Source organism: Nicotiana tabacum, chromosome 21 (assembly GCF_000715075.1).
Source record: "Nicotiana tabacum cultivar K326 chromosome 21, ASM71507v2, whole genome shotgun sequence".
Classification (NCBI taxonomy): domain Eukaryota; kingdom Viridiplantae; phylum Streptophyta; class Magnoliopsida; order Solanales; family Solanaceae; genus Nicotiana; species Nicotiana tabacum.
In genome coordinates, this window is record NC_134100.1 from 4,796,992 (window position 1) to 4,820,829 (window position 23,838).

General features: G+C 37.9%; 1 long non-coding RNA gene across 2 annotated transcripts in view; it reads right to left on the reverse strand.

Moving 5' to 3' along the window:
• The window catches only part of LOC142175510 (uncharacterized), a 35,798-nt gene extending 13,899 nt beyond the window's left edge, over positions 1–21,899 (reverse strand). Inside the window, exons 1-3 of one of the 2 annotated variants that reach the window (XR_012704616.1) lie at positions 21,433–21,899; positions 13,171–13,238; positions 10,430–10,704 (exon numbers count right to left, since the gene is read on the reverse strand). This is a non-coding gene — a long non-coding RNA (uncharacterized LOC142175510). Of the gene's footprint in view, positions 1–10,429; positions 10,705–13,170; positions 13,239–21,432 lie in introns of those variants that run through there. The other variant, XR_012704615.1, reaches the window with a different exon arrangement.
• Between the last annotated feature and the right edge of the window lie 1,939 nt (positions 21,900–23,838).

A 23,838-nucleotide genomic window follows, 5' to 3' on the forward strand; every position in this document is an offset into this window, starting at 1 on the left:
GAACTCGTGCCATGTAAGTGGTGCAGTGCCGACTGGCCTGATCAACTCATAAGCCTCCCACCATCTAAAGGCTGCCCCCGACAGCTAAAAAGTAGTAAATGAGACTTCACCAGTCTCCAGAATACCTATCGTGCGAAGAACCCGCTGGCACCAATCTAAGAAGTCCTGAGCATCCTCTGACTCAGTCATATTGAACAATTGAGGCTTAAGCCTCCCAAACTGCTCTAGCCTCTTCTGCTCCCCATCACTCATCGGTGGACCCACCTAGGCCTAAGAAGTTGCAACCGGCTAGGTTGGTAGTGCCCCCAGTGCCTGAAGTCCCTACACCACCTACTTTAAGAGTACGGGCAACGAGAGTCTGAGCACCTCCCCTAGCCTTAGAAGTGGCTGGTACGGCCTGAACTAAAATTGCCTAAGCAAGGCTAGTGCATACAGTCAATATCTGGGCTAGAGCCTCTTAAAGGCCTGGAATCATAATGGGCACAGCTGGTGTCTAAGATGGTCCCACCGGCTCAACCATATCTGGGATTTACTCTTGAGCTGGAGCTACTGGTGGGTTTACACGTGTTGCTCTAGCAGTTGTACGAGCTACACCCCAACCTCTACCGCGACCCCGGCCTCTCGTGGCCCTAGGTAGTGGTATTGGTGGCCGTTGGCCCGATCCGGTAGCACATGTCCTCACCATTTATGAGAGAATAGAATAACAGAAGTTTAATTTCCGGAATCAACAAATCCATATGACAAGAATACAAGAAAGTGGAGTTTTCCTAAGGGTTCGGTAGCCTCTCAAAGATAAGTATAGACATCTTCGTACCAATCTGCAAGACTCTACTAAACCTGCTCGTGACTCGTGATACCTATGTAATCTAGTCTCTAATACTAATTTGTCACAATCTAAAACCTCACATGTCATGATAGCGCCTATTACAATACTGGGCAAGCCAAAAATCACAAATAACCATGCATATTTAAATTGAAAATATAATGAAATAATCTTAATAGTTAAAAATCTCATAATAACTAATAAAAAATACCGCAACTCAATACAAAATCCCTCCGTTGGCCCAAGTACAGGTGAAGTTTTACAGACTGACAAAAGAACTCAAACATGGACCAGGTCCATCTTGTGAAGCACAGTCAAGATCAACTCAAACATGTGAGATGCACGTGAAGGAGATAAATCTAACTTATCAGAAGTAATATCTCCTGATCTGATCGAAAAGGTTGCATATTGGATAAGGAGAGAAAGACTCCTTACATGAAGAGAACGCAGTTTAGGAAGAGGATAGTGTTAGAGTTTGAGATCAAATTGAACTCTTCTACGATAGAAGAGTAGCATCTATATCCCAGTCAATCTCTAATTACTAACCCATTATATATCAGTGTTGTTCTCTTTTATAGGTAATGCATATAAGCAGAAGTTAAACATAAATTAAGAGCAAAAGAGCAAGGCAATTTTGCAAGCAGTTTATGTGTGATTCAAGTGTGCAATCCTGAAACTACTTGAATGAGATAGAAGAACCAGTTCCAAGTGTCTATCTTTTATTCTAGTTCAATTGTAGTAGGTGATTTTACATTGTACCTTTCAGCTTTTATAGAAGCAATTGTATTAGGTAGTTAGAGTTTTCAAGTTAGAGTTAACTTGAAGTTGTCGCAACAGTTGAGGTTGTGTGCCACAACGGAATTAGAGTTAATCCTAGGTTTACAAAAGAGTTTTTGTAAATGTAATTTTTGGCTCAGTGATTTTAGTGGAAGTTTGGGAAAATCCTACTGAGTAGTAGGTCGTGGTTTTTTCACCTTTTGAGCCAGGTATTTTCCACGTAAAAATCTCTGTCTTCTTTATTTTCTTTATTTATTATTCTACAAACAGTAGTAGTTAGAACACAAAGAAGAACCAGGTCCTTCTATAGTTCACGTTAAGTAAAAATTGGGTACCACACAAATTACCCCCTCCTGTGTGGTATTGACGTTTAAAACATCAATTGGTATCAGAGCGGGTTATCCTTGAAGAGGTTAACACCTTAGGAAAAGATCAAGATGAGTGCACCACCTGGAAACTAGGAAGGGCAATCCACTGCTAGGCCTCCACTCTTTAATGGTCAGTACTATTCTTAGTTGAAGAACATGATGAGATATCACATCATAAGAGAAGACTATGAGCTCTAGGACATAGTCACTGATGGTCCCCTGGCTAATACAAAGAAGAATACTGAAGGAGTGGACGTGCCAAAGACAAGAGCTGACTACACTGTTAAAAACTTGAAGAAATGGGAAAAGAATGCCAATGCCAAGAAATGGCTTGTGTGTGGACTAGGTCCAGACGAGTACAACAGGATTCAAAGTTGTACCACTACTAAGGAGATATGGGACATTTTACAAGTGGCTCATGAAGGAACTCCTCAAGTAAAGAGATCAAGAGGAACACTGCTATATTCTCAATATGAGAATTTCACTATGAAGTAAGGAGAAACTATACAGGAGATGTACACAAGGTTCACAACACTAACAAATGAACTTAAATCTCTTGGAAGAATTATCCTTGAAGAAGATAAGGTTGAGAAAATATTGACAAGCGTCTTACCAGTAACTTGGGAAAGCAAAATCACTGCTATTCAGGAATCAAAGAACATTGCTACTCTCAAGTTGGATGAACTTATTGGAAATCTCACTGCCTATGAACTGAGAAGGCAAACCATGAAAATGGATGTACCCAAGAAGGAAAAAAGTCTGGCTCTCAGAATAGCTGAAGGTGCAGATCTGGAGGATGATGAAATGGCCATGATCACAAGGGATTTCAAAAAGTACCTAATGAGAGGAAAGGGTTCTTCAAGAGGTTCAACCTTCAACAAAGTAAGGGCTCCTGAGAAACAAACCAACGAGGGTTGCTACAAATGTGGCAAGACTGATCACATGATCAAGAACTGTCCTCAGTGGGAAATTGAATGGAAGAAGGAAAGGGCTGAACGAAGGAACAGAAAGAAGGAACAAGTTAAACCTAAAAGGAACAAAGGATCAACAAAGGCTATGGTTGCTGCTTGGGGAGAAACATCAGATGAGGATTCAGAAGATGAAGCTGGATATGAACAAGCACTTATGGCCATCAGAGAATCAGATGATGAACAAGAGGTCCAAGTGAAGAAGCAACCAATTATGGTACATGGATAGTGGTTGCTTAAAACATATGACTGGAATCAAGAACCAATTCCTTTCACTTGAGGACTTAAAAGGAGGTAATGTCTCCTTCTGAAATTGGAAGAAAGGTGAGATTATTGGGGTTGGAAAGATAGGTAAGACAGACTCACATTCTATTGAGAATATCTACTTGATAGATGGCTTGAAATATAGCCTAATCAGTGTATCACAACTATGTGACAGAGGTAACCTTGTAGCATTTACCTCTACCAAATGCTTTGTGATTAATCTTACCACTGACAAGATTATTTTACAGGGAAAAATAGTTAACAATATTTACATTGTATATTTGTCCACTCTTTCAGAAAATGAACTCACTTGCTTCAGTGTGTTGGACAATGATACCCTCCTGTGGCACAAAAGACTTGGTCATACAAGTTTGAATCAACTAACAAATTAGTCTCCAAGGACCTGGTGATAGGTTTACCTAACATCAAGTTCAAGGAAGGCAATGTTTGTGAGGCCTGTGCAAGGGGAAGCAGGTAAGATCATCCTTTGAAATCAAGAAAATGGTAAGCACAACCAGGACGATGGAACTGGTTCATATGGATCTCTGTGGTCCAATGAGAACTTTGAGCAGAGGTGGTAAGAAATATGTGATAGTACTTATTGATGATTACTCTAGGTTTACCTGGGTATTGTTCTTAACATCTAAGGATGAAGCATTTGCCACGTTTACTGCCTTTGTTAGAAAAACTCATAAACAACTAGGTAATCAACTTGCATCAATCAGGTCTGATCATGGAACTGAATTTGAAAATGCTAAGTTTGCTAAATTTTGTGATGAGCATGATATAGATCATAATTTTTCTGCCCCTAGGACTCCTCAGCAAAATGGAGTAGTTGAAAGAAAGAATAGGACTCTTGAAGATATGGCTAGGACGATACTTCTTTCTCGCAAACTACCCCATAACTTCTAGGTAGAGGCTGTAAATACTGCATGTTACATCATTAATAGATGCATGACTAGACCTCTTGTAAAGAAGACTCCCTATGAGTTACGTAAAGGGAAAAAAACAAATATATCCCATCTTAGGGCATTTGGATGCAAGTGCTTTGTGCACAATAATGGTAAGGACTTCCTAGGTAAGTTTGATCCCAGAAGTGATGAGGGAGTATTTTTGGGATATTCTTCACATAGCAAAGCTTATAAAGTGTTGAATAAAAGAATTTTGTGTGTAGAAGAAAGTGTACATGTAGTTTTTGATGAAACTAACATTCTTTCTGAGAAACAGGATCATGAAGATGACGCTATTGGGTTGGTAAAAGATTTGAGTGAAACCTCAGCTCAACCTAAAGTTGCACCAAAAGAAGGAACATGTGATGGAATAGGTTCTTCCATCCAGGGCAACCTGATAGGGGAAACAGAACAAAGAGGAACTGAAATCAATCCCCTAAAGGAACCTGTTCATGACCCCGTTCCTCAGCAACAGAACATGGGAGAAACATCAAGTAGAAATCAGTTGGTTGTGAAACCTCACAAGTATCAAAGTTCTCATCCCATTGAGAACATAATCACTGATCCAACCTCTGGAGTTAAAACTAGATCACAGTTAAAGAATCTATGTGCTTTTGATGCTTTCCTATCTCTTATTGAACCTAAAAATGTTGTTGAGGATTTGCAGGATGCAGATTGGGTAAATGCAATGCAAGATGAACTCAATCAGTTCGAGAAAAGTCAAGTTTAGCATCTAGTTCCAAGTCCTAAGGATAGATCAGTAATTGACACTAAATGGGTCTTCAGAAACAAGCTTGATGAAGATGGAAAAGTTACAAGAAACAAGGCAAGACTGGTTATCCAAGGTTATATCCAAGAGAAAGGTATAGATTATGATGATACCTTTGCTCCAGTTGCAAGACTGGAGGCAATAAGACTCCTCATAGCTTTTTCAGCGCACATGGAATTCACTCTTCATCATATGGATGTTAAAAGTGCCTTCCTAAATGGCTACCTAAAAAAAGAAGTGTTTGTTAAATAACCTCCAGGGTTTGAGAGCAAGGATTGTCCAAAACATGTGTACAAATTAGACAAGGCTCTCTGTGGACTCAAGCAGACTCCTAGAGCATGGTATGAACGATTGTCCAAATTCCTGCTTGAAGATGGCTACAAAAAGGTAAAATTGATAGTACTCTATTCTTGAAGGAAAAAGGTAAAGATCTTTTTGTGGTACAAATATATGTTGATAACATTATTTTTGGGTAAACCATTGACAAACTAAGTAAGGATTTTGCCAAATTAATGGGGAGTGAGTTTGAAATGAGTATGATGGGTAAGATTAACTTTTTCTTAGGTTTACAGGTCAAACAAAATCCAAATGGAATCATGATCCATCAGCAGAAATATGCAAAAGAGTTGATCAAAAAGTTTAAAATGGATGAATCAAAGGAAATAGACACTCTCATTGCAATAACTACTAAATTAGACATAGATGAACCTGGTTCATCTATTGATCAAAAGTTGTATAGGGGTATGATTGGTTCACTTTTGTATCTTACTGCCAGTAGACCTGACATAGTTTTCAGTGTAGGTCTTTATGCTCATTTTGAGGCAAATCCAAAGAAATTTCACTTGACTGCTGTTAAGAGGATATTGAGATATTTGAAAGTCACTATTGATTTGTGTCTTTGGTACCCTAAAGGAAGTAATTTCAATCTAGTAGGGTATGCTGATGCTGACTATGTAGTTTTTCTTGTAGATAGGAAGAGCATCTCAGGTATGGCTCATTTTCTTGATTAATGTCTTGTATCATGGGCCACTAAAAAGCAGAATTCAGTGGCCTTATCCACTGCTGAGGCTGAATATGTTGTTGCTGCCTTTTGTTGTGCTTAATTATTGTGGATCAAATAACAGCTGATAGATTTTGGCATTGAAGTTGGTTGTATTCCTATCTTCTGTGATAATACTAGTGCTATAAGTATGACAAAGAACCATGTTCATCATAAGAGGACTAAGCATATAGATGTTAGACACCACTTCTTAAGAGATAACTATGAGAAAGGATTGATAACCATAGAATTATGTGCCACTGATAAACAAATTGTTGACATCTTTACTAAAGCACTGAGTAGAGAAAACTTTGAAAGGAATAGATTGGAATTAGGGATGATTAAAATCACCTAATAGGACAAGCTCAGAATGCATAATGAAAAAAAGAAAAAAATAATAAAAATTTGGCTAGGAAATCTGAACTTGTGTAAATATCTAGATTAATTTTTACTCAGCTTCATTTGTAATTAGTATATTCCTATGACATATGTTAATATGACTCACTGATCTCTTACAAATATTTCTATATTATGGTAAATTAAGGCATGATCAAGAGAATTCTAAATGAAGAACATGGTTCATCAGTATTGGTTCATCTGAATGCTAAGGTATGTTTTCTATACTTTGCACGATTAGAAATATCAATATTTAAATCATGAGCAGAAGTCCTACAATTGTCCAATTCCATAGAAAATTCTATCCGTCTATTTTTGAACTAGTTCCGACAGTATTAGAACTCTAAACCACAAAATTTGCCTAAAATCTAGGGAAGCTTAACCGTTCATTCAAACCTGAAATTTCAGGTTGATTACACCTCTAATTGACCACTACTAAAGCTGCCATTATACATTAAATGTGTATTTCTCTTTAAATAAGAATCATTACCTCCTACCATCTTTATAATTCTAAACCGTCAAAATCCTTCTTTACTTTCAATTGCTTTCTTCTCCAAAGCTCTAACTCACCAATTCTCTCAAGAAATCAGCGATAATGACAAACCCATAAGACAACCCTGGAACTCCTCCACAGCCCACTCCCTCTGATTTATCTACCTCTCCTCCACCTAGCACGACTCCCAAACCCAGGCTAAGAAGGGTAAAAATGCTTGCTCGAAAAACAGTAGCTTCTGGGCTCTCTCAAGGAAATTGAATGAGAAATTAAAGGCAAGTCAGATTCAAGACTCTGACTGTAACTCTGATTCTGAGTCATACAAATCTGCTAGTGAGGGGGAAAGACCTGGTTCTTCTGACTCTGAGAAGGCTCAAGAATCCCCTTCTAAGGTAAGTTCTTTTTTGACTAAGAATGTAGAAAATAGGTTTGTTTTAGTTGGGCCTATTAGGGATATGGAATTACTTGAGTTACGAAGGAGTGGAGGTAAAAAAAATCTGAAAAAGAAAAAGAGAGAGAGGGTGCATATGGTAACGAGAGGGGAAAAGGGAAAGGAGTGGCTAATCATTCACCCACTACTGATTTTTCTGTACCTGCTATTTGTGGGGTTGAACACGAAAATGTTGAAGAGAGTGGCAAGAAGTCAGGGGAAAGTGGTTTTGGTGAAGCTGTTGAAGGGTTAGTTAATCTAAGCGCACAAGGAGATGAACCTGGTTCATCAACTGAAGAGACCCTAGCAGACTTGTTGAAAAAGGTTGGGGCAAGTTATGATCCAAAGAAAAGAAGAACTCCTACACCAAAAACCCTCAGTGATCCTAAACCCTCCAAGAAAAGAAAGGCTTCATCCCCAATAACTACTGAAACTTCCTTGTCAAAGGGAAGAGCCACAAGAAGCAGGATGAAACAGAGTGAGAGTGATCTACAAAAGGCTCTGGCTGAGAGTAAGAAGAAAATGATGGCTAAAGGAAAGAGTAAGGTTGCAGAGTCCTCAGAAGCTGTTGATATTGAGGAGATGGAACTGGTCCATTAGAAGAAAGTTACAACAGTGGAGATTCAGACCCCCAAGCCCAAAAAGCCCAAGACTTCTTCCAAGAAGTCTTTCTCTGTGTCTGAGGCTGCTGAACCTTTATTGGCCAAGAGGAAAAGGTCTGCAGTAAAAAGTAAACAAGTTAGAGTTTCTGAAGAGGAGGAATGGAGTGGTTAAGAAGAAAGTGAGTCTGATGGTGAACAAGATAAGCTAGCCAAGTTTGGCAAGAGAAATTTTTTGAAGGGTAGATTGCTGAAAGACCTGTTGAAACCAGGAATGATGAGACTGGTAGATGCCTTAGCTGCTCAGGGCTGGAAGGACATGGTCCTTTAGATGGATGGAATGCTATCCAGGAATGAGATCATTGAGTTCATGGCAAATGCAGAGGTTAGGGATGGCAGAGTTAGCAGCCTGGTGAAAGGAGTTCAAGTGACCTTTGATGCAAAGAAGCTAGGTGAGATCTTTAACATACCCTCTTAAGGGTTTGATGACTATACAAGGCAAAGGTGGCCATGTCTGGACTCCCTTCCTACTGTCCTTGAAATTACCAGGAGGTTCTGTGATGCTGTAGATGTGAATGAGGCTAGGGCTGTTCAGAAGAGTGAAATGAGGCCACATCACAAAGTGATTCTTGAGTTTGTCAACAAGTTCCTACTGCCCAGGCAGGAGAGAAGGCATATTTCAAATTATATGGACTTAGTTCTGATGGAGTGCCTGGAAAGTGGAAGGCAAATTAGTTGGCTTGCATTCATCATCAAGCTACTGGACAAGGTCATCAATGGCTCCAAGGCTCATACTACTCCCTATGGCTTTATTCTGACTACGGTTCTGGATAGGTGCAATGTGCCTCTGAAGAAATAGGAAATGACCTCAATCAAGGAATACTTTGGCATTAATACTCTACTTGCTTGTGACTATTTAGTCAATGCCATCCCAAATGAACCTGGTTCATCCAAGAAAATTCCTATCAATAGTAAAGTCAGGGCTCTTATTCAGGAAAGTGAAGCCAAGGATGCTGAGATAGCTAGGCTAAAGGCTCGTGTGGCAGAGGTGGAATCTGAGAGGGATGCTCTCAGAACTGAGTTCACCAAGGAAAAGGAGAAGAATGATGGAATTTTTCACAATATGTTGAATCTTCTTCAAGCCCAAAACTAACCCTCTAGCTCTCCCAAGCCTTAGGAATTCTAGCCTCTATCTCCTGAACCTGTCTAGTACTTTCAGTGACCCGGATAGGGATATTTCTTTCTTTTTGCTCATATTTTGAATGTTTTTGCTTTCTGGTTGTGGATTGTGGTAGCAACATATCTTCTATCAATGATATTTACTATTTTTGCTCTTGTTCAATGTTAATCATTCCTTGATAATTTAAATATGTTTGCTTGATTATTGAAGATTGATCCACGATTGCACTTGCAGTTGCCCCAGTGGCCATGAGTACTTATTAAAATCTGGGACTCACACTTTGTATGCAACTTTTTGATGATGCCAAAAGGGAGAAGAGATATTGTGCTTTACATATTCTGAAACATTTGATCCTGGTTTTGTCAATGATGGAGATTCAGAGATAGGGACAAGTACTAGGGGGAAAACTATTGGAGTTATTGCTTAAAGTGATATTTATAACTTAACTAACTTGGTCCTTGATGATAAGTGAATTGTCTAAACTTTGTATTGATGGTTAAGCTGAGTTCTTACAGGATCCAAGTAAGTAAAAACACAAATTTTATCATCATCAAAAAGGGGAAATTTATTGGCCCAAGTACAGGTAAAGTTTTGAAGATGGAAAAAGAACTCAGACATGGACCAGGTCCATCTTGTGAAGTACAATCAAGATCAACCCAAACATGTGAGATGCACATGAAGGAGATAAATCTAACTTATCAGAAGTAATATCTCTTATCTGATCGAAAAGGTTGCATATTGGATAAGGACAGAAAGACTCCTTCCTTGAAGAGAACATAGTTTAGGAAGAGGATAATGTTAGGGTTTGAGATCAACTTGAACTCTTCTACGATAGAAGAGTAGCATCTGTATCCCAGTCAATCTCTAATTACTAACCCATTAAATATCAGTGTTGTTCTCTTTTATAGGTAATGCACATAAGCAGAAGTTAAACTTAAATTGAGAGCAAAAGAGCAAGGTGATTTTGCAAGCAATTTATGTGTGATTCAAGTGTGCAATCCTGAAGCTACTTGAATGAGATAGAAGAACCAGTTCCAAGTGTCTATGTTTTATTCTAGTTCAATTGTAGTAGGTGATTTTACATTGTACCTTTCATCTTTTATATAAGCAATTGTATTAGGTACTTAGAGTTTTCAAGTTACAGTTAACTTGAAGTTGTTGCAACAGTTGAGGCTGTGTGCCACAACGGGATTAGAGTTAATTCTAGGTTTACATAAGAGTTTTTGTAAATACAGTTTTTGGCTCAGTGATTTTAGTGGAAGTTTGGGAAAATTCTACTGAGTAGTAGGTCGTGGTTTTTTCACCTTTTGAGCCAGATGTTTTTCACGTAAAAATCTCTGTCTTATTTATTTTCTTTATTTATTATTCCTCAAACAATAGTAGTTGGAACATAAAGAAGAACTAGGTCTTTCTATAGTTCAGTTAAGCAAAAATTGGGTACCACACAAATCACCCTCCCTCTTGTGTGATATTGACGTGTAAAACATCACCCTCGAAATCCATGTGTCACTAAGTATATGAGCAACTAAATGACAATACAGTTTAACTGCTAAAAATAACTGTCTAAGGATAGAACAGTGCAAATAAACTGAAAAGAAGGAGAGTCGAGGTCTGCGGACACCAAAGTAGCTACCTCAAGTACCTGGATCTGCATACAAAGTGCAGAATGTAGTATGAGTACAAGCGACCCAATGTACTCATTAAGTAACATGACTAATCTTGGGCTGAAAGTAGTGACGAGCTCAGAAAGGTACAATCCAAATCAGATTATAACAGTACAAATATGACCGAAAAAATGACAATAATATCTAAAAAAAACACGTAATCAGTTGGTACACAGTACAAGAATATAGGCATGCTTTCAAGTTAACAGTTTCAACTTAACACGGATAAAAATATGCCATGTATGACTGATATAAGGAATGCTACATCTCTATATCTACATGTAGAACCGCCAAAATGGGCTTAGACCGTGAGGCCAGCCCAACCCAACTTGCTACTTGGGTAAGGCTGAATTCGAATTTTTTTAGCCCATTTAAAACTGAGGCTTATAAGCCCGGCCTAAGTCAGTCTGTTGGCTTTTGAGGCTTGACTGAGGCTGGGCCTAGGCGGTCCCGTGGGCCAAATATTAATTAAATTCAAATTTAAATATTTAAAAAAAGTAAAAATTAAAAAAAATATTAAATAATCCATATTTTCCAACCTTAGATTGCTCATTTACCCTTCCATATCAACTAGAATTTATATTTTTGATATGCATGTAGTATGACAAGATTAGTTTTTCTTTTGATCAATTAACAACGAACTAGGAAAGTTTTAAGTGGCCAATCATTTTTTTCCAAAAGAAAATATTACTTTAACTGGCCAATGATCAGTTTTAAGTGGCCAATCATTTAATTATTATAGGAAGATGCGGAGGTCGAGTATTAGAGTTGTAGGTTAGGAGATAGTTGAGTTTTTCCTTACTTCGCACCTTTGTAAGACTAGTCTGGTAGAGTTTTTTGTCTAAGATAGTTAATGGCAATGTTGTGTCTTACTATTTTGCCTTTCAATGCAGGGCCTTTTGATTAGCTTTCGCTTTTTCTTTGCATCTTTCTTTTAGATTCATATTGTTCCTATTTTTCCTACGATTTCTGTGGTGATACTAATATTGTCTCATTTTTGTCTTTTTATTTTCTTGAGTCGAGGGTCTTTCGGAAACAACCTCTCTACTCTTTCGGGGTAGGGGTAAGGTCTGCGTATACACTACCCTTCCCAGATCCCATTAGTGGGATTTTACTGAGTTGTTGTCGATGTTGTTTGTTAGCATAAAAAAGGTCAAGTTTTAATACCCAAAGAAAATTGACAACACTAGCAAATATCATGAATTTTAAAATTTGTATGTACTATAATGATGAAATCAACAAATAATATTAAACCTAAATTAAAAAACCTTAACGTATAAACTTATTGAAGCAATTCTTGAACCTAAGGAAAGTGAAAGAAAAGTACTAAAAATATTTATGTAATGTTAAAAAGAAGAGCTAAAGATATAGAGAATTTACATTTCAATTACGAGATTCCTTGTCAAATATCAAGATTCTTGTACAATCTAAATAAACAAAAATCGTTCATATGATTAAGAGATTACGTCACAAAAAATATCTAAAGATTTGGAGAAATATTTTTTTCTAAAAATATTGAAGGGTTGGCCTGCCCTAACCCGCGACCCTCTTAGAGCTGGGCTAGGATGGGCTGGTCATTTTAAGGCCCATATAGATGGAGGGCCGACCCACCCTATCCCACCAAATTTAAAAGCCCACGAGGCTTGGGCTAGGCTTGCCCGTTTTGACAGCTCTATCTATATGTCAATGTGCATGTCGCATGTAATGCATCACAATGATACACGTACTCCCACTCTCAAAGTATTCAATCTGATTGTCTCAACTCTCACTCATCACACTTAGTCACTCCGCACTGTACGGTACCTGCACTCACTGCTAGTATGTCAGACTCCGGAAGGGCGGATCTGCCCAAGTGCTAGTAAAAACCTACTGCAACGCACATCCCGATCCCATCATGAATCAATAATACCTGCTGCGGCGTGCAGCCTGATCCCATCATGAATCAAGAAAAATTGCTGCGGCGTGCAGCCTGATCCCATCAATATCACTTACAATCAGGCCATCGGTCTCACTAAGTCATCAATCTCTCCAGTCTCTTGAGGTCACAACACTCATGCCAATCAGCCCAAAATAATGATACATGATATAACAATAAATGGTAACATAAACTTAGATATGATATGATGAATGCGACTGAATACATAACTATTGTTTAAGGAAATAACTCAATAGCAAAAGAACGACCTTTGTGGGTCCTAAAAGTACCATCATATAGCCTAAGCATGATTTCTAACATGAATCACATCTAAATTTCTCTAACACATGGAGAATACATGAATAAATATCAAGATTTGATAACTACACAGTTCCACGGAATCAACCAAGTGACAATTTCTACGGTACTTACCCACACACCCGTCACCTAGCATGTGCGTCACCTCAACACCAATCATATAACATGTATTTTAGGGATTCATACCCTAAGAACCAAGTTTAAAAGTGTTACTTACCTCAAACCGCGCAAATCTCTACTCCAACAGGCCCTTGCCTCGCGAATCGGCCTCCGAACGACTCGAATCTAGCCACAAACAACCCAATATAATCAACACAAGCTATAGAAATCAATTCATATGATAAAGTAAGGTTCTTTAACAAAAGTCAAAAAGTCAACCCATGTTGGCCCAAGTAAATTTGTTTTGATGATTGGCAAAGGAACACACGCATGAACCAAGTTCATACACAGTGCACACAAACACAGGTAGATTCAAGCACAATGCATGCACGTGAAGGAGATAAGCTTAAGTGGTTATATCTGATATCTCCTAAATGAAAAGGTTGCATAATTGATAAGGAGTAGGACTCCTTACTCAAAGAGAATTCTATCCTAGAGAAGGGATGAGTTAGAAGTTGAAGATAACTTGAACTCTTCTACCGTGGAAGAGTATAACATTAGATCTCTAGATAATCTTATTCTACTAACTCTATATATTTCAGGATGTTCTCATTTTATAGGCACACACAAACGCTGAAGTTAAACGAGAGTTGAGAGAAATATAGCAAGGCATTTTGCAAGCAATTCCTGTGTGATTCAAGTGTGCGAACCTGAAGCTATATGAACCAGATAGGAGAATCAGTTCCAAGTGTCTGTCTTTTATTCTAGTTCAATTGTACTATGACTTTTGAGTTGTACCTTTCAGCTTTCTTAGAAGCGAATTGTACTAGGTACTCTAAATGTAGTGTTCAAGTTAGAGTTAACTTAAAATTGTCACAACAGTCTGAGGCTGGTTGCTACAAAGGGTTAGAGGTAATCCTTAGGTTTACAAAAGCGTTGTAAATGCTGTTTTTGGCTCAGTGATTTAGTGAAGTGTTGGAAAAAATCCTACTAGGTAGTAGGTCATGATTTTTCACCTTTTGAGCCGGGTATTTTTCGCGTAAAAATACTTGTGTTCTTTACTTTCTACATTTATTATTCTGCAACAGTAGTATAAGAAACACATAGAAGAACCAGGTCCTTCTATAATTTGTGCACGTAAAAAATTGAATACCACACAAATCACCCTCCCTCTTGTTTGGTATTGATGTATAAAACATCAACCCAAAAAGCCAACCCGGGCCCACATTTCGGAATTCGGCAAAATTAACATAATCCGAATACCCATTTAACAACGAGTCCAACCATATCAAAATTACCCAATTCCGACATCAAATCATTACTCAAATCCCCAAATCTTACTCTCCAATCTCTAGCCCAAATTTCGCTAAATTCCACCTCTAGGTGAGAAATTCAATGGGTATTCAATATTAATAGATAAAAACGACCAAAAGTTGCTTACCTCTTGAAATTTAGTGAAACCCCTCTCACAAATCACCTCCAACAGTGCTTGCAAAGTCCAAAAATAAAGAAATCTCAGAACCCTTCGAATTTATATTCTTCCCACGCATTTTCGCTTCTGCGGTCCATTTAGACGTTTCTGCGAAAAATACTCAACACCCGACCTGCCGCACTTGTGGCCCAACATCGTGCTTGTGAGACCGCTTCTGCGGTCCACCCTTCAATTTTGCTCTTCCGCTTCTGCGCACTCCTCTCTGCTTCTGTGATCGCCAGCCACACCTACTAAACTCTCTATCTGCGGAGACTAGCGGAAAACTTCCTCGCACCTATGACCACTGCCCAACTCACACAAGACCGCACCTGTGACCCCTGGCTTGCTTCTGCGGTCGTGCACCTACGACCAATCCTCCGCAGGTGCGATGGCACTAGACATCAGCAGCATCAGAAATTCTTCTATGTCCAATTTCAATCCGCTAGCTATCCGAAAGCCACTCGAGACCCTTGGGACCTCAACCAAGCATAAAAACAAGTCTTAAAATATCATACGAACTCGCTCGAAGCCTCAAATCGCATCAAACAACACTAAAACCACGAATCGCACATCGATTCAAGCCTAATGAACTTCTAACTTTGAAAACTAATGCCGAAACATACCAAACCAACTCCGTTTGACCTTAAATTTTGTACACAAGTCATAAATGACACAACAGACTTATTCCAAGTTCCGGAACCAAAATTTGACCCCGGTAATAACAAAGTCAACTGTCGGTCAAACTTTTCAACTCTTCAAACTTCGACTTTTCCAACTTCCGCTAATTCAAGCCAAAATAATCTACGGACCTCCAAATCAACATCAAAACACACTCCTAAGTCCAAAATCATCATACGGAGCTATCAGAACCATCAAAACTCTATTTCAGAGTCATTTACATAGAAGTCAACATCCGGTCAATTCTTTCAACTTAGGCTCCCAACATTGGGACTAAATGTCCCAATTCATTCCGAGATATCCCCAGAATCAAATCACCACTCCCACAAGTCACATAATAACAAACAAACATAGAATAAGCAATAAATGGAAGAACAGAGCTATTATACTCAAAATGACCGGCCATCTCGTTACAACTTTGGTAGCACGATCCATGTCCCTTGCGCCTGCACTAGACCTTGTGTGATGGCGTGGCACAAGCACCTAAGGCATGCCTGCATTTTCTACTTTTTCCAACTTATTGAATGGAAAATCACCTTGAGACTTATGATTCGTTACTGCTAGAGATTCCATGAGATTGATAGTATTATTGTAATATTGTAAAGTTATACTTTGTGTATTGTTTTGAGATTGTGGAAATCATATTTATTTAAAATAAAATATTTTCCGAAACTATTATATCGCATTGTTCATGGAATGAGTAGAATATAATTGGTGCACTTGGTGCTAGTTTAAGGCAATGGGGTCGATCACTTAATCATCCGAAATTGAGGTATGACAATTTGTAGAAAAAATAGAATTCACTGCAAAAAAAGAGAGGTGAAAGTTGGCAAGATGAGAGATGACAAATTTTAGGTACGAGACGGTTCAAATAATTAGGCTCCATTTGTTTGTTTTTCTTCCAGCCTATAAAAAATTCGAACTTGGTCCAATCCATTGTATTTAAATATGTCACTCATATTATTTAATCTTTAATATCTCTAGTAACAAAATATATTTACAATTATGATTCTATGTTATTAATCTAATGAGCTAAATTTAACATAAATGTCAAAAGGAGACACTATAATCTTAGTGCACATGATATTATATTAGGACTATGAATTAGAGATGTATCATAATCAACTACCAAAATTTGATCTCGCCCAACTATGCCTTACAAAAATGACTAAGCTAGCGCCGTAAATATAATGTCTGGTCTGAGAGTCCAGAGTTGAATCCCACAAAGAACTAAGATTTAGCTACAAATATTAAGATATTATTTTGATGTGCCGTGGAATTTTGGCACTTTTGATACAAATTACTTAGATTTTAGCTTGTCTTTCAATGCATTTTTAGTTAATTCTTATCAAGTTTTGATGTTTTGAAGTGCATGAGACTTGAGGACCCAAAAACATGGAAAAGAAGTCAAAAAGTCACAAAGGGACAGAAATGCTGCAAGTATGCGACCGCAGAAGTCAAATGCGGATCACATAACCTCCGCAAAGCGAAGCAGAGCTTTTGGCCAGCTGAAAAGAAGAATATGCGGTCGCATAACACTTTTGCGGACCGCATAATGATCGCATAAATTCCAACTGAAGTTGCTGGCAAATATGCTGCGATGGAACATGCGGTCACATAACAGATATGCAGCCCGCATAATTGGAATGTGGCAGAGATCTGGACTTCAAGACCTATAAGTATGCGATGTTGCGGACCGCATGCATGGTCTGCGATCATTATGCGATCGCAGAAGGTCTCTGCAAGGGAAGTTTTGTCCAACTTTGACCCCGACTTTTAGTACACTATAAAGAGAATAACTAGAAGTTTTGTGGGTCATTAAGTCTGAAAAAGGGGTAACATTGAAGGCAATGAATACTCCATTAATTTGGAAGCTTGTGAAGAGAGAATCTTGCACTTTTGTAAGCTTTATGTCTTTATTTATTGCTTTGCTTTTGTATTTTAGTATAAGTAGCTAGTTTTACATATTAAGGTTGTGGACCCTAAATGGGTGCAATGTTAATGGGTGTTTGACACTGAATATATATATAATGCTTGGTTGATATTTATTCATCTCTTGTGCTTTATTTATTGTTGGTGGTTGCAAACATTAACATATTCCATTTTACTCTTTCTTTACTTGGAAAAGTGGATTAGAGTTTGGTAGAAGTGAATATCAAGAACTCAAGACTTTAAACCTTGTTTAATAGAATCACTTAGGAATAAGTGGGTTCTACTTGGCATAAATTGGTTGTTCTTAAGTGCAACTATTTTATATTTGGGAAAATCATAAAGAGAAAATACTACCCAACCATTGAAAAATATTGGGTAGCTATTAGAAACCATTTGCATATCAAAAGGACCTTCAATTAGAAATATATCATATTAACACTAATAGCATTAAATTTTATTGATGGGGACATAACCTTGGTTTACCTAATCAAATTAATCACATTCTCATAATAAAATTAGTTATCTTATTAAATCATAATTACATCATTCTCTTGTTAAGCTAAAGGAATAGAATTACGACTTAAGTCAAGTTTCACACTACTCAAGTAACCTTTTCACACCTATTCCATGTGAAATTCGACCCCAACCTTGTTGGGTTATTATATTTGACACTGACCGCCTTACACTGTTTAAATAAAGTGTAATTTGAGCGTATCAAATTTTGGCGTCGTTACGGGGAATACGGTTTTGAAATTACTAATTAGTGTGTGCTTTACTTTACGTCTTCTTCTATTCCATCACACTTTGCTTGTTTTGCTTGGTGTTGATAGGAAAACATGGTCGAATATGATGAAGAAGAGAATCCTTTTGCGGATATAGATGAGTACATTGAGGATATAAATGCTATTGTACCTCCGAGAGTTGACACTACCACTTTCAAGGTGGAACACGGTTTAATCCTAATGCTCAAAGCAGAGGTTTTTTTTAGAAATTCCACCGATGATGATCCGACACAACATCTCAGAAACTTCTTGGGTATGTGTACGATGCACAAACAGAACAACGTCTCAGATGATGCCCTAAAATTGAGGGTGTTTAAGTACTCACTGACTGGAGAGGCGAGGAAATGGATTCAAAATATACCACCAAATTCCATCCATTCTTGGCATGAACTTGTCCGAGCATTCCTAGCTAAATGGTTCCTGCAAAGCAAGAAATCTGAGCTCTGGGATAAAATTTTCTTTTTCAAGCAATTACCGGGAGAACATCTACATGAGGCATAAGATCGATTCAAGTTATATTTGGTGAGGTTGCCGAATCATGGTTTTACGGATTTTATCTTGTTGGAGAAATTCTACATGGGTTTGGATGCTATGAACCAACCTATAGCCAAGAATGCAGCTGATGGATCTTTTATGGATAAAACATTTGCGAGGATCACACAAATCCTTGACAAAATGGCTAAACATAACCAAGCTTGGCACTCAGAGGACACCACGGGTGGAATTGCATATGGTACTCTTTCCTTGACAAACATGAACCAAGAAAGAGATCAAGTAATTGTCGGGCTTGCCACCAATGTCAATGTGTTGACAAAGATGTTCACTGAAAGCCAAACAAAAAAGGTGAATGTGGTGGAAGATGTTCAACCCACATCAAATGAAGATTATGAGGAAGCAAATTATGTCAACAACTCTCAATGAGGTTATCAAAGGCAACAATACCAAGATTCAGGACAACAAAACCAATGGAGGCCTAACCTGCAAGGGCAAGGCAACAAACAATAGCGAAATGACCAAGGTAGTTCAAATCAAGGAAATTGGAGTAACAACAACAATAACAACTTTTCAAATCGGAGTTCAAACCCTTATGTTCCACCGAAAGGGCAATATTCCAATTCTTCGCATTGGAAGGAAGGTTCTTCAAGTGATTCCAAGTTGGAAAACATGCTTGAGCGAGTATTGCAAAATCAAGATAGGTCCGACACTTCAATGAGGAATATGACCGAGCTTGTCGGTTCACATACCGCATCTATTCAAAAGTTGGAGATGCAAATGAGAAACCTCTCAAGAGAGCAAAATCAGTGGGAGTATTCCAACTTTCCATTGCATGACAATTACAACTTGGAGTGGGAAAGTACTTCAAGGAGGAAATGAACAAGTGGTCGAAGTGGAAGATTCCAAACAAGAAGTTGAGGCACAAGTTGAAGTGGCAATTGTTGTTGAAGCTAAAAAGGTCCCGAAAGAGGTGAAAATTCAAGAAGTAACCTGGGAAGATGTTAAGGAAAAGGTGAAAGAGACGCCAAAAACTCTAGCACCAATTCCTAGACCCCCTCCTCCTTTCCCTCGAAGACTTTCTAGGAAGGTTGATGATAGCAAACTCAAGAATTTCTATGGCATTCTCAAGCAATTATCGGTAAATATTTCATTTATGGAAGCATTTCAAGAGATGCCGGGTTTTGCTAAGTATTTGAAATACTTGACACCAAGAAAAAAACCACCAAGAATGAAGTGGTGAATGTGACTCATCGGGTTAGTTCTATCATTGCAACAACCACTGTTAAAAAAAAATAAGACCCGGGAGCTTTTATCATTCCATGCACTATTGGGGCGCGCGATTTTGCAAGAGCTCTTTGTGATAATGGGGCTAGCATCAATTTAATGCCTCTTACTATTTATAAGCAAGCAGGGTTAGGTATGCCGAGGCCTACAAGTGTGAGGTTTGTCACACCTCCTTTTTACACACTCGAAGGTAATATAAGGGAGTTTTTCCATTTTAAGTGACATTATTCGAAATGAGATTATTTATTTCATTTTAGAGTCGCCACTTGGAATATTTTAATTGGTGTCCCAAGTCTCCGATTTATTTTTTAATCCCAAATCGAGGAAATTTCGACTTTCCTTTTGAAGTCTGCGAACCAGAAATTCTGAATAAGGAATTCTGTTAACCCGAGGGAAGGTGTTAGGCACCCCCGGATTCCGTGGTTCTAGCACGGTCGCTTAAACTATTACAATTGGCTTGTTATCTGATTTTAATACTTGTTTTAACCTATGATTCAATTTTAACTTTATAAGCGCTTTTATTTAATTATTATTTTTTAGGAAAGATTCAACGTCATCTAAAACATGTCTTGAACCACGTCACATAAATGCACCCGCGGTCCACAACACACTTTATCCAATGTTATTGAGATTTGGATTTGGGTCACATAAATGCACACCCGGGTGTAGGAAATTAATTTAAATTACACGCCTAAAGCAACTACGCACTTTCAAGTTTACGAGGGCCATGAAAAATTTAACTAAATGACACACCTCGATTTCTAAAGGATTAAAATTAATTAAATGAGGGCCATGAGTTTAGGAATTTTATTTGGCATGGCACACCTCAAATTATTTCAAATTGTATTCAACTAAAGCAAACCACGATGTTCATAATTTGAGATTGTTATTTTTCTGAAATCTACAACAATAACAATGTAATAGAGGTTTGTTTTCCAGCATCCAAGACAAAAAAAACGTTTCTTCTTTTGCCACTGAAGTAAATAACACATCTGAACACCTATACTTTATATTCTCATGACATTTCTCAAAGGTATCATTACCATCTTAAAGAATTCCAAGCATATGATCAAGAATAAGTAACCAGCTACTTCTGGTGCATGATCTTATTAGAATTAATTCTCAATCAGAAACTTATTAATGAAGAGGTTGGCTTAGAATACGCTTATTAAAGGAACTCTAATTAGAAGCTGTAATTCTCTTAAACCTTCAATGGATACTAAAATGGAACCACTGACTCATGCATTGTTGAGCTTCACTCAAATTGCCAATTTCCAACCCATTCAACCAAAGATAAAAAAAAAACCCATAGAAGTGTAAATTTTGATCCTCACATTCCAAACAACATCACGGCAGTTCAATAATCAATGTCACTGCTTTGTGCTCAAAATCTCAACATCGTGAAAAAGGAAAAGAAAAACAGCATGGTACATACTTCAATTCTAACATGACAACTTAAAATAAACCAAGACTAGGGAAACGCATATATGCTGCTTCAAAGTCAGTGACACTATTTTAACTGTGCTAAGCATTTTGAGCAACAGAGGAAATAGAGTCACGATAATTCCAGGCAGCCAAAATGTAAACAATCTCATCCAATCTTTAAAAGACAAGCGGTCATAAACAGACATAACAAGGTAAATACAATGAGCATACAAAACTAAACATGGACAACAACATGAATAGTTCAAATTTCATTTGCCTAGTTGAAAAGAATTACAGAACGGTCTTGACATACCTAGCAGCGAAAACGGAAATAAATTTCATGAAGACGAGGCAAAGGTTGAAATCTTTCAAGGTAAAGCCCAGCAGAATATTTTCAGCAGGAGCAGCGACAACAATCACAAAGCTGAACTTCTATAGCTTATATAAATCCAAAAAAAAAAGTTTGAGCTTTGAAATCAGTTTTTTCGTCAAACTTCCTCTTGAAATTTCAAGTTTCCTTTCTGTTTTTCAGCTTTTAGTGAGAGAGCAGGTGGACGAAACTTCTATCCAAACAACTTGAAGTTGAAATCGAGCCGATTGACTGTGTGCATCCACTGCTTTTTGAGCGAGAGGTCAAGAGCATGGATAGAGAAAAATGAAGTTTCTTTAGAGAGGAGCCTCTGATTTTTTGTTTCCCTTTTAGGTGTAATCAGTGAGGGATTAGATCTGATTGTTCTCAAGAGGAGGAGCAACGCCGTTTTCTCTTAAATCTGAAGGAGAAGCTCCGCCTTAGATTTTAGGAAAGTGGGGTTTTTAAAGAGAGGAGTTGGGCCAATCCGGGTCATAGGCTGGCGGGTTTGGGGTGAAATTTGGATAAATTTGGGCTGGTTTTGGCTAATTGGCCCAATTCCGAAATTAACAAACTCCTTTCAATTTTAACTATTTTATCCTCTTTTCTTTTCTTTTTTAATTAAAATCTAAATTAATATAAAATATAAAATTAATCTAATTATCTAATTATAACATTTATAAAAATCACTTAATCCTAAATTAAGAAAGAAAAATCATTAATCTAAAACTAAATGGTAAAAATGTAAAAATGAGCCTTTTTTTATGATTTTCATTTTTAATAAAGCAATTAATTAACTAATTAATCCTAAAAAAAGGTATAAAATGAGGCTTAAATGCCATGCGTGATATTTTGGTATTTCATTACTTAAATAAAATTTAAACATGCACAAAATACAAACAATTAAATAAAACTCTACAAAAATTCCTAAAAGGGCAAATAATTAACAAAAAATCTATTTTTTTTTTGGGATTTTATAGGAGTATTTCGTATAAGGCAAAATCACGTGCTCACAAGGTTGCAAATGGCCGAACGTTCAATAAAGAGACTAGTGGGAATTGTTAATGATGTTCTTGTGAAAGTGGGAAAGTTCCTCCTCCCCGCTGACTTTGTGATCCTTGATTGTGCTGTTGACAAAGAGATCCCTATCATCTTGGGGAGACCATTTCTTGCTACTGGAAGAGCACTTATAGATTCATAACGAAAATAGATCAAGTTCCGAGATAATGACGAAGATGTTAACTTTCAAGCGAGTAAGGGTATGAAGTTGCCACATGCATATGAAAACATCTCAGTCATTGATGTTGTTGATGAGGTAGAAGATGCAATCGAGATAAAGATGGAAGAACAATGCCTTGGTGAGGCGTTGGCGGTTATTTTGGTAAATTTTGATGGTGAAGACATGGAGGGATACATGGAATAGGTGAATGCATTAGAAGGACTTGGGTCCTACACTTATGCTCCAAAGAAACTTTCTCTTGACTTAGAGAACAGAGTCACTCCTCTCGCCAAGCTTTCAATTATTAAGCCGCCGCAACTTGAGCTCAAGCCACTTCCACCGTACTTGAGGTATAAATTTCTTGGCTCTAATGACACTCTACCGGTAATCATTTCTTCTTTGTTGAATGATGTGCAGGTAGAACAACTGTTGAATGTCTTGAGGGAGCATAGGCAAGCAATTAGGTGGACAATAGCGGACATCCGAAGGATTCCCGCCGGAATTTGTGAACACAAGATACAATTAGTGCAAGAGATCAAACTAAGTGTGGATCATCAAATAAGGTTAAACCCTTACATGCAAGAGGTGGTAAAGGTGGTAAAGAAAGAAATCATCAAATGGTTAGATGCAGGGGTGGTCTAACCGATTGCCGATTCTTGGATGAGTTTGGTGCAATGTATGCCAAAGAAAGGAGGCCTGACCGTGATTCGAAACGACAAAAATGAGCTCATCCCAATGAGAATAGTGACCGGATGGAGAGTTTGCATGGATTACCGGAAGCCAAACAGTGTGACTTGCAAAGACCATTTCCCTATGCCTTTTATTGATCAAATGCTTGATCGGCTAGCGGGAAGGTCATTTTATTGCTTCTTGGATGGATATTCTGGCTATAACCAAATCAACATCGCCTTGGAAGATCAAGAGAAGACGATATTCACGTGCCTATATGGGACTTTTGCTTTTAGCCGTATGCCATTTGGGCTATGCAATGCTCCGGCTACTTTCCAAAGGTGCATGATGTCAATCTTCTCGGACATGGTGGAAGATTTCTTAGAGGTGTTTATGGATGACTTCTCTGTAGTGGGTGATTCCTTTGAGCATTGTCTTTACAATCTTTGACAAGTGCTCAAAAGATGTGAAGAAACAAACCT